At 47.6% G+C, this 11,987-nt stretch overlaps 1 non-coding gene and 1 pseudogene across 1 annotated transcript; both read right to left on the reverse strand.

Moving 5' to 3' along the window:
* Positions 1-3,021: 3,021 nt before the first annotated feature.
* LOC112122892 lies at positions 3,022-3,969 on the reverse strand (annotated as a pseudogene).
* Positions 3,970-8,345: 4,376 nt separating this feature from the next.
* TRNAT-AGU lies at positions 8,346-8,419 on the reverse strand. Its single transcript has one exon. It is a non-coding gene; the product is annotated as a tRNA-Thr (tRNA).
* Between the last annotated feature and the right edge of the window lie 3,568 nt (positions 8,420-11,987).

Raw genomic sequence — 11,987 nt, forward strand, 5'->3', positions numbered from 1 at the left:
GAGTCTGCAGTGTGCCCTTGTTGCCAAGAAGGCCAATGGCATATTGGGCTGTATTAATAGGAGTATTGCCAGCAGATCGAGGGAAGTGATTATTCCGCTCTATTCGGCACTGGTGAGGCCACATCTGGAGTATTGCGTCCAGTTTTGGTCCCCCTACAAAAGGGATGTGGGCAAATCGGAGAGAGTCCAGCGGAGGGCAATGGAAATGATTAGGGGGCTGAGGCACATGACTTATGAGGAGAGGCTGAGGGAACTGGGGTTATTTAGTCTGCAGAAGAGACGAGTGAGGGGGGATTTGATAGCAGCCTTCAACTACCCAAAGAGGAGTTCCAAAGAGGATGGAGCTCGGCTGTTCTCAGTGGTGGCAGATGACAGAACAAGGAGCAATGGTCTCAAGTTGCAGTGGGGGAGGTCTAGGTTGGATATTAGGAAACACTATTTCACTAGGAGGGTGGTGAAGCACCGGAATGCGTTACCTAGGGAGATGGTAGAATCTCCATCCTTAGAGGTTTTTAAGGCTGGCTTGACAAAGCCCTGGCTGGGATGATTTAGTTGGTGTTGGGCCTGCTTTCGACTAGATGACATCCTGAGGTCTCTTCCAAACCTAATATTCTATGATTCTAAGAGAAGGCTGAAATCTGAGCTGTGTGAAAAGCTGTTTTTGTGGCTGTAGTTTTTAGCTGTTTCTTTAATAAATTCTTCCTGTTTAAGAAGGACTGAAATTCCACTGATCACGACACACAAATAGCCTCACTGCATCTAACACAACGCAGAGGAGCAATGCCAGTGCATGGCCAGAGCAATGGTGCTGGGGGTCAGGACTCCTGGTTCTTATTCTCAGCTCTGCCACCGACTCATTGGGTGGCCTTGGGTAAGTCACTTTACCTCTGTGTGGCTCAGTCCATCAATAACATGCAGATAATGCTGTTAGGGGACTTATTCCTTCACCCTCTCACTTTTCTGGTCCTTCTCGCATGAACAGAGAGCAGCAATACCCGAACTCCGAAGGTGCAAACAATTCGATGTTTATTGGGGTGAACTTCCAGCAAGCAATGATTCCAATTCCTTCCTCAGTGTCCCCCTTCCCATCTCTGATACCACAGAGCCTTGCCTGTGTCCCTGTTCCTATTCCCCCTGCCCCTTTAGCGAAACATGATTCCAATTCCCCCACCCCATTCCCTGTTCCCATCCCCCCCCTTACTTCCTGATTGACTGCAGACTATATAGTAAACTTGAGTTCTGCTTAGCTCTAACTTAACCAATCATTTTACTGAAATTTAACTAATCCATTCTAACATATTGTAACATGACTATTTAACCAATTATATCCCACCCTCTTAATTGGTTTACACCCAACAAAATTAATGATACAGCAGACAGAAAAAATCGCAGAACCATGAAGAGATTATACAGACAAACAATAGGGAAGTGGAGACTACAGTGATAGAACAACACAGAAATGAGGATTTTACATCCCAGCTACTGATAAGTGAGTTCTTGCCAGGCAGGATGCTATCAAACTAAGTTTCCTTTTACATCTTCTAGGCTCTTCCCTTTCTCTGGAGGTGACAGGAATACCAGGACAGGATTGTGTTCCTAACAGCCCTAGATTGCCTGATTTCAATGTGACGGGTTTGGGATGTGAGGATGTGACCATTCACTTCCCAGCTTATGGCTGCCTCTGCTGCTTGGCCAAAGGCCTTAGCCTAAGAACAGGGCCTCAGACTGTCACAGTGAGAAAAGGCCCTTACACCGGCAGACAGTGATTTTGATTCTTTCTTTTCTACCTCTAGAACTAGCTACGTGATAAGAATACACCTACATTCTTAAAGTACAGGCCTTCGCAGACAGGCCTGAATAGCTATATCCTAAGAAACGCTGCCTAGCAACCTCGCTAAAGAGATTCTAGATGTAGTGATCAAAAGCGTCATGCAGAGCGTATGTTAGACTCAGCTTCACTGTTCAGCTTCAGCCCCTGGGCAATGGCTGCTCTGTAGTTCTAGATAAGGTGTCGTTTATGTGTGTAAATACCTGGCTAATGGTAGCTGTGCCATTTATCTCCTTCGCTGTAAGCACCGAAACCATCCCAGCCTCTGCCCAGCATCCCACCTTCCCAGCTAATGCAGGGGAGCATCCTTCCACCTCTCTCAGCTGTTGTCCTCCTAGCTTCAAAGCTGATCCCTGCCCCTGCCCCCGAGGCCTGGCTCAGAGCAAAGGGCTCCCAGCCCATACCCAGGGCAGGGACCCTGCCTGTTACAGGTTCCCAGTTGGGAGGAACAAAAGGGAACCAACAGCTAAAGAAATAAGCCACACAAGGGTCTGTTCCCTCAGGACTTCGTAGCTGTAGGGCCCACAAGCTGTATGATGCACAATCTCACCTGCCTGCAACACAACCCTGGTCTCAACCCCCAGCTTCTTTTATACGGATTCCTGGCTTCCCTCTCCGCTTCTCATCCGCCTGTCGGCCCCAGCACCGCATCCTTGCTGCACTCACTGCAGGCTCCTTGTCAGCCTCCAGAAGCTCCTGTCCCAGCCCCGAAGCAGAGGGAGCACATCTGGGTGAGGAGGGAGGTTGGGATGATCCACAAAGTTTATGGGATTGGGAGGAAAGGAGCGAGCAACAGGGCTGTGACTCTGGTGAAAGTGGCAGAACAGAGGTGGGGCCATGCGGGAAGACTGGAGAAGGGAGCAGGGCCTTGTGGGAATACTTGGGACAGGGGGAGGGGCCTTGTGGAAAGAGGTGGGGCAGGGGCCAGGACCTTGGGGAATAGGCAGGGAAGGGCACATGGCTTCAGTGGTCCAGTTACCAGCAATTAGAATGATTCTAATCCTGTAATTTAGTGAGTTGTACACAGACCGATTCCTCAGTTTGTCACGCTGACACAGCACAGTAAGGCCAGGAAAGGGATTAATGTCACTTTGACTGTCCAGTCAGTGATTCAGGGAAGAGGGCCCAGCGCCATGTCACCAGCCAGCTCTGCATGGAGGTCAGTCTGAGACCCAGAGCACCAGGAGAAAACTTTAGTCCCCTTCATGAGTAAAGAGCTGGAGCAGCCTCCCCCGGATCTCTTTGGTCCTCACCCCATAGATGACGGGATTTAGAGCGGGGGGCATCGAGTGGTACACATTGGCAATGAGAATGTGGAAATGCCCAGGCACATTCTGGCCAACTCGGTACATGAGGGAGTTGAAGAGATTTGGGATGTAAAAGGCTAAAATGACAAAGAGGTGGGAGCTGCAGGTCCCAAAAGTCTTGAGCCGGGCATCCTTTGTGGGGAGGCTGAAGATGGCCCTGAGGATCTGGGTATAGGACACGGCGATAAAAATCATATCCAGACCCTTCACACAGAATAGCACAGAGAGGCCGTAGTAACTACTGACACGGGTATCGGCGCAGGCCAGCTTCACCACGGCCATGTGCTCGCAGTACGGTTGGGGGATGATGTTGGTTCTGCAATATGGCCACTGCCTCGCCAGGAGGACGAGGGGCAGTATGACCATGCAGCCGCGCAGCACCACGGCCAGGCCGATCTTGGCTACAGCTGGATTTGTCAGGATGGCGGAATGTCTCAGGGGGTTGCAGATGGCCACGTAGCGATCCAGGGCCATGGCCACAAAGATCCCAGACTCCATCTCTATGAAGCAGTGAATGAAGTACATCTGGGTGAAGCAGGCACTGAAATCGATCTCCCTGGAATTGAACCAGAAGATGCTCAGCGATTTCGGCAGGGTACATGTAGTCAGGACCAGGTCGGTGATGGCCAGCATGCAGAGGAAATAGTACATGGGCCCATGGAGGCTCGGCTCCGTCTTCACAATGAACAGGATGGTGAAGTTCCCCAAGATGGCTATGGCTTACATGGTGCAGAAGGGGATGGAGATCCAGAGGTGGGCCGCCTCCAGCCCAGGAATGCCCAGCATGATGAAGGTAGAGGGGTTCTTGAAAGCAGTTGTGTTGGAATCTGACATAGAGTAGGGGAGAATGTGTCCAACTCTGAGACAGAACGGTGTCTCCTGCATGTACCGTACGTTCCCCTAACTTCCTGTATGTGCCCAGGGTCTAGGGTGATGGTTGCAGTAAAAATGCCTGTATGGAGAGACAATGGAGATATCCTATCTCCTAGAACTGGAAGGGACCTTGAAAGGTCATCGAGTCCAGCCCCCTGCCTTCACTAGCAGGACCAAGTACTGATTTTGCCCCAGATCCCTAAGTGGCCCCCTCAAGGATTGAACTCACAACCCTGGGTTTAGCAGGCCAATGCTCAAACCACTGAGCTATCCCTCCCCCCCAATGTTAATTTGAGACATTAAATGTACCACTGGAGGCTGTTCTAATGGGTGAAGCAGATTGGTTGCTCTTCGCACCCTAAAAAATGACATTTTTATTGAGGTAAATGAATTGTGAACACATGACCCTACTAATGCCAATTCCATATTGTATGTTGCCCCCTGCCTCAATAATTCCTATACATCCTTGTGTGAGAAACCTTAATAGGCACCAGCAGGAAACAAGAGTGTGAATACTGGTTATCCATCATTGTTCCTTCATGCAATGAAACCCAGGCTAGAGAGTCCATTCTGAAGGGAGTTCCCCATTCACCCTATTGCTCAAAATCTGAGAGTGGAAAAAAAAAAGAACAAAGCTTTGACTAAACATGTACCAGAGGGAAACATCCCAACTAGAAGACACCACGGGGAAAGATCTGGGCATCATTGATAGCAGCTCGACGGAAACACCTGTTCATTTGCAGAATTGGCCAAAACAAAGAAAATGATGGGATGCTTAAGGAATGGGATGGAGAATACCCTGCTCTGGACATGCACTCAGTTTTGGTCACTCAGTCTCTATAAAGGATATAGCAGATAGAAAGGGGATTTCTGAGACTGGCTATGAGAATGGGGGAGGCTGCCAGATGCAGAATGAAAAGTCTGAGACTGTTTAGTTTAGAGAAGAGACAAAGAAGGGGGCTTCTGATAGAGGAGAGGAAAATAAAGAATGGAACTGATTATATTCAAATGGACAAATAGAGAACAGTTCCCAAGCAGTAATATCTATGGAGACTTCGTGTTTCAAAACGGCTAACTCTCCTAAGCTGAAGCAAATTATCAACAAAATTGATTGGGAGGAAACATTTTGAGAGAAAAATGTGAATGAGAGTTGGGTGTTCTTTACGAAGAGTTTATTAGATAGCTCAGAACCCACAATTCCGCAGTCAAGGGTGTTGTCAACTTTGGCTAAAAACTCTGTTCAGTGGCAAAGTGAAGGCAGGAGTTAGTGGGAAAAGAGAAATATATAAACACACACACAAATAACTGGTTCTGTAATCTAGCTGAGAAATGCAGAGTAAGGCCCAATAGCTGGAAGATGAAGCCAGACAAATACCAGCTGGAAGTAAGGGCCCAATTTTTAACACTGAAGTTGATTAACATTTGGAACAATATGCAAAGGGAAATGGTGAATTTGCCAGCTCTGCATGTCTGTAAATCCAGACTGGATGTTTTCTCTGGAAGATCTGCTTGTGGACTTGTTTGCACTTAAAATGCTACAGTGGCCCTGCCTTATCGCTTCAGTGTAGACACTATTTACACCAGGGGTTCTCGCATTGGTGTAGTTAATCCATCTCCCCAAGAGGTGGTAGCTAAGTGGATCGAAAAATTCTTCCGTTGACCCTATGTCAACTATATCAAGGTTAGGTTGATATAGCTACAGCTCTCAAGGGTTTGGATTTTTTTGCTGTTACAAAAAAGAGCAAATGTAATTTTTGGATGCATTATCAGACGGATAGCATGCAAGTCAAAGGAGGTGATAGTGGCGCTGTACTGGGTGCTTGTTAGGCCTCAGCTGGAGTACTATGTCTAATTTTGGTTACCAGTGTATAGGAAGGACGTAGAGAAACTGGAAATCACCAGAGGCAAGCGACAAAAATGATGAAAGGGAGAGAATTCAAGCCATATGAGCAAAGGCTGAACGAACTGGGTATGTTTAGTTTGGAAAATAGGAGATTGAGGGGGACATGGCAGCAGTCTTCCAGGATTTCAACAATTTCCACCCCATCATCAAGCTCAGCCTGGACCAGTCCACACAAGAGATCCACTTCCTGGACACTACAGTGCAAATAAGCGATGGTCACATAAACAACACCTTATACCGGAAACCTGCTGACCGCTATACTTACCTACATGCCTCCAGCTTCCATCCAGAACACACCAGACGATCCATTGTCTACAGCCAAGCTCTAAGGGTATGTCTTCACTACCCGCCGATCCGGCGGGTAGCAATCGGTCTATCGGGGATCGACTTACCGCGTCTCGTGAGGACGCGGTAAAATCGATCCCTGATCGCTCTGCCGTCGACTCCGGAAATCCACCTCGGCAAGAGGCGGCAGCGGAGTCGGCGGCAGCGCGGCAGCGGTCGACTTTCCCCCGTCCTCACTGCCAGGTAAGCCGACCTAAAATACGCAACTTCAGCTACGGTATTCACGTAGCTGAAGTTGCGTATCTTCGGTCGGAACCCCGCTGTAGTGTAGACCTAGCCTAAGATACAACAGCATTTGCTCCAATCCCTCAAACAGAGACAAACACCTACAGGATCTCTATCAAACATTCTTAAAACTAAAATACCCACCTGGGGAAGTGAAGAAACAGATTGACAGAGCCAGAAGGGTACCCAGAAGTCACCTACAACAGGACAGGCCCAACAAAAAAGTAACAGAACACCACTAGCCGTCACCTACAGCCCCCAACTAAAATTTCTCCAGGGCATCATGAAGGATCTACAACCGATGCTGAAGGACGATCCCTCACTCTCACAGACCTTGTGGGACAGGCCAGTCTTTGCTTACAGACAGCCTCCCAACTCACCAGCAACTACAACGACACAAAAACCAACTAAGGATCCAATCTCTGCAACAAAGCCTGTTGCCAACTCTGTCCGCATATCTAATCAAGGGACACCATCATAGGACTTAACCACATCAGCCAAACCATTAGGGGCTCGTTCACCTGCACATCTACCAATGTGATATATGCCATCATGTACCATCAATGCCCCTCTGCCATGTACATTGGCCAAACCGGACAGTTTCTACGCAAAAGAATAAATGGAGAAAAATCAGACATCAAGAATTGTAACATTCAAAAACCAATAGTAGAGTACTCCAGTCTCCCTGGACACTCAATAACAGACTTAAAAGTGGCAATTCTTCAACAAAAAAAATTAAAACAGGCTCCAACGAGAAACTGCAGAACTGGAATTAATTTGCAAACTGGACACCATCAAATTGGCCTGAATAAAGATTGGGAGTGAATGGATCACTACAAAAAGTAATTTTCCCTCCGCTTATACTCACCTTCTTGTCAACTGTTGGAAATGGGCCACCTTGATTGCATTGGCCTTGTTAGCACTACAAAAGTAAATTTCCCTCACTTGGTATTCACCTCTTCTTGTCAGCTGTTGAGAATAGGTCACATGCACCTTATTTGAATTGGCTCATTACTACTGACCCCACACTTGGTAAGGCAACTCCCATCTTTTCATGTGCTAGAATATATATTCTGCTTACTGTATTTTTATCTCTATCCATGCGATGAAGTGGGTTTTAGCTTATGTCCAAATACATTTGTTCGTCTCTAAGGTGTCACAACGACTCCTCGTTGTTTTTGCTGATACAGACTAACACAACTACCGCTCTGAAATAAAAAAGATGGAGAAAAGTTGTTCACTCTTGCCACAGAGGACAGGACAAGAGGCAATGGGTTCAAACTACAGCACAGCAGATTTAGATTAAATCTAAGGATAAACTGCCTAAATGTAGGAACAGGAGGACAATGGAACAGATGCCTTGGGAAATCATGGAGGTGCCTTTACTGCGGGTTTTCTAAAGGAGGCTGGACAGTCATCTGTCCTGCATGGCTTAGACACAACAAATCCTGAACCTTGGCAGGGGGTTAGATTAGCTAACCCTGGTGGTTCCTTCTCACCCTGTGGCTCTATGATTCTATGATATAAAATGCCAGTGTAGACCAGGCCTTAGTCAAACACAAGGGATTCACTAATGGATTGGCCATTCTGGTGGTGCTGGTGGCACCACCGTTGGTTAAGGCTGTCTGACAACTTCAATTAGGAGACCTCATTTTCAGTTGCTTATAAGTTTGCCAAACTTTAAGCATTTGGACTGAAATTTCACATAGAATATCAGGGGTGGAAGGGACCTCAGGAGGTATCTAGTCCAACCCCCTGCTCAAAGCAGGACCAATCCCCAGACAGATTTTTGCCCCAGATCCCTAAATGGCCCCTTCAAGGATTAAACTCAACCCTGGGTTTAGCAGGTCAAAGCCATACAACAAGGCACCCCTGGGCATTGAACCCAGGATCTCCTGTTTACTAGACAGGTGCTTTAGCCAGCTAAGCCATGGTCCCTGCCTCAAGAAAGTATTTGCAACACGTGCCGGGTGTCTGCTTCCAGCTGAATTGTTTTTTTGTGTTTCCAGCATAACGTTTGAGCCTACTTCTCAAATGAAGCTAGGAGAAAAGATGTGTTGCTCATGCTGAAACATTCTTAGAATTGTTCCAGTGAGGAGCACAAGCAGCTCCATGAAGATTAAAGTCAGATAACAGCACCTTCTCCCCCATTAACAACCAGAGTCCTGAAATGCAAGAGGACGAGGTGACAGTGTCTGTGCATTAACACACAGCTGGGTCCTGAGGTCTTTACTCAGTTCTTACTCCAAAGGGAGTTTTGCCTCAGTGGGGCCTGGGTCACCTATGGGCCGGGGCCTCAGAATTTGGCCTTGTATTGTCCATCTACTAACACCTTTCATCCTGAAGAACCCACTGTGGCACTGAAATGCAGCCACCTTGGGGCTACAGGCCATCAGCCTGTGAGGGCACAGCAAAGAGGGACATTTTAACCCATGATACTGAAGCAAACTCATCCACTGTGGCAAGGGCCCTTGGATGTTTAATGGCTTTGCAGAGCGGAAAGGACCATAGACCTATTCTCTGTCCCATCACGTCCACGTTGCACTGGGTTTGTCGAGCAGGTGAGCTCCTCAGCAAGAAGTGGGCACCTTTGTGAATTCTGAGACAGACGTGTCTTCCCAGGGAATCCCGCTCAGGTAGCCGTGTCCCACTCCTCTCTCACCCCAGCATCTGCAGCAACATCCCACACTGAGAGCTGACACAGAGATGTGCACCATTTATAATATAGCTCTGTGCAATCCCAGGGGGGTTCGCTCAGCCTCTAGCAGATAAGTGAGCATCTGAATGTAAACAGGCTGGAGACAAGCCTGTCTGGGCTTCTGTGCTCTTTATCCAGCTTTGGGAGTAAACAGTAATTAAGGGACCTTCCCAAAGGGAGATGAGAACTCTGGGGCTCTGTGCTGAGTCAGAGAGGAATTGGCTGCTCTGTGCATTTGTGTATATTTAAAAATTATAGTTGATTAGTAGGAAAACAAGTGATAATGCTTAAAACTCCATAGGGTCTGATATCCTGTAAAGTCCCAGGAGCGATGGGTAGATAGTAGACAGACAGATCTATAGAAAGATGCCTGAGGGGAGACACCAGCACTTTCTGCAGGCACACGGTGCTGTTACTAAGGGATCAGAGATCAGCAATTCTCCCCAGTAACTATCATTATACTGTGCAGCACCTTTCATTGAAGGATCTTCAAAACACCTAGCAAAAGAAAGTCACTATGACCATAGCCCCATTAAACAGATAGGTAAACTGAGGCACAGGGAGATGTTATTTGGCCGAGGTCACAGAGAGATTGAGTGGCAGGATGACAGACAGAACCCAGGCGTCCTGACTTCCCTGACGTAACCATGATCTCTCTGTCATGCCAGAAGGAAATCGACTACCGCTCTGGCAGGGACTGTTCATTGGGAGGGATGCAGAGGAAAGGCTGGAAGAGGGAGCCTGAGCCTTCACCACCCTCTCAAGATGATTCTGAGGTTTTCAGAACTAGCTGGAGGTTGTGAGCTCTCCATGCCTGTGAGGTGTGAACTCCAGGACTCCACTTCCGTTCCCACTCAGAAACCTGCCAACACATCACAGTCATTGGGGTGGCTTCGGGGGAACAGACTTAGAAAAAGCAACACCAACAGAATACTCCTGTGGATAGAGTACAGCTGGGGACCTGCTTGGGGACAGAGGACTCCCCGTCCCCCCAGAGCTGCCATGGAACAAGGGTGTGTGTGTGGCTATAGGCAAGATAAAGACTGGATTAATGTTTGCATTGGATTTGTTCTCTCCCTCTTGCTTCATTTCCTCCCAGTGTCTCCCAGGTGGAATTGAAATCTAATGTTCCAGGCTGAGTCAGTCTTTCCAGGACTGCCCCGGCTGGAGGACCCTTGGATTCCCAGAGCTGAACTCTCTGCCTGCTCATCTGGCTAATCGGGGTATTTCTGCGGTGCGGAGCACCAAGGTTTTAAGCACTGAAATGTATCTGAATGAATTCTCCTGACAAGGGCAACAGGAGTGCCGTGTCCACCTGCATTCAAGTTACTAACGCTCTGTACCTGGCCAGCATGGTTTGACCTTCCCCTGTAGCTGAAGGCAAAGGGAGGGGGAGGCCCTGATTTGGCTGGATTAATGTGTTGATTATTTTTGATCATTATTTGTGTTGTGGAGGAATCCAGAGGGCCCGCTCCAGTTCAGGGCCCCTTGTGCTGGGCCCTTCGCAAACACGAAGGAGAAACACACCCTGCACGAAGGAGCTTATAAGTCAAATTCAGACAAGACACAGCTTCTGTGTGTAACAAACCAGAATGTGGGTAGGTGGGGAGATGGGGGAGGAACAGCACAAAGAATGGGTGGTTACATAGGCTGCTGGGTGGGTGTGAGACAGCTGAAACGCACAGCCCTGCCCTGGCTGTATAACGATGCTGGCTGTGGCGGGACCCAACTGAGAGTGCCAATTCAGGACAAATTGCTTAAAGCGGGGCAGCTACAGCCCAAGGCTGGGGATTTTCCACCTCTAAGGGAAACCAAACCAGCCAGACAGAGAGGACTTTGGTTTTACCCCACTGGCTAACCGCAAGTCACACAAACAATTCCCTTAGACACTCCAGTTTCCCAGTATCAACACCAGCGCCACTTGTTATGGGGACAAATGGTTATGAAAACCAATACCCCAGTAAAAGAAAAAAGGTTCTCTTGATCCCAAAGGACCAAGCCCCAGACCCAGGTCAATATACAAATCAGATCTTACCCACAAATCACAATGTTGCCAATCCTTTAGAATCTAAAATCTAAAGGTTTATTCATAAAAGGAAAAAGATAGAGATGAGAGTTAGAATTGGTTAAATGGAATCAATTACATACAGTAATGGCAAAGTTCTTGGTTCAGGCTTGTAGCAGCAATAGAATAAACTGCAGATTCAAATCAAGTCTCTGCAACATCAAGAGCTGGGATGGGTCATTCAGTCCTTTGTTTAGAGCTTCCGTTTGTAGCAAAGTCCTTCCAGAGGTCAGAAGCAGGATTGAAGACAAGATGGAGGAGCTGCAGCATGTTTTTAAAGTCTCTTGCCATGTGGTCTCTGCTTTCTTTGCCCCAAAGACAAGCTCTCCATCACATGGCATGAAAAACCTTAGAGTTCTCTCCATAGGCAAGTCCCTGCATACCTTGCTGAGTCACAAGGTGTATCTGCCTTCTCTCAATGGGTCAATTGTATAGCTGATGGTCCTTAAAGGGCCATCAAGTAGGCTAGGCAGAGCTGAGACCAACATGTCTGGGGTGTCACCCAGAAGCATAGCACAAGTTTGAACTACAGACAGTATAGAGCCAATAGTTATAACTTTAAATACAAAAATGATACATGCATACAGATAGCATAATCATAACCAGCAAACCATAACCTTTTCTTAGACATCTTTTTTCACCCACTTTATACAAGATTTGATGCCACTACAGGACTTTGCTTGCAACAATGATTTATATGGTCCCAGTTTAAGTCAATAACGCCACAGGCTGTTAGAAGTATG

This window comes from Terrapene carolina, unplaced genomic scaffold (genome assembly GCF_002925995.2).
Source record: "Terrapene carolina triunguis isolate 2854851 unplaced genomic scaffold, T_m_triunguis-2.0 Scaffold41229, whole genome shotgun sequence".
Taxonomy (NCBI): Eukaryota; Metazoa; Chordata; order Testudines; family Emydidae; genus Terrapene; species Terrapene triunguis.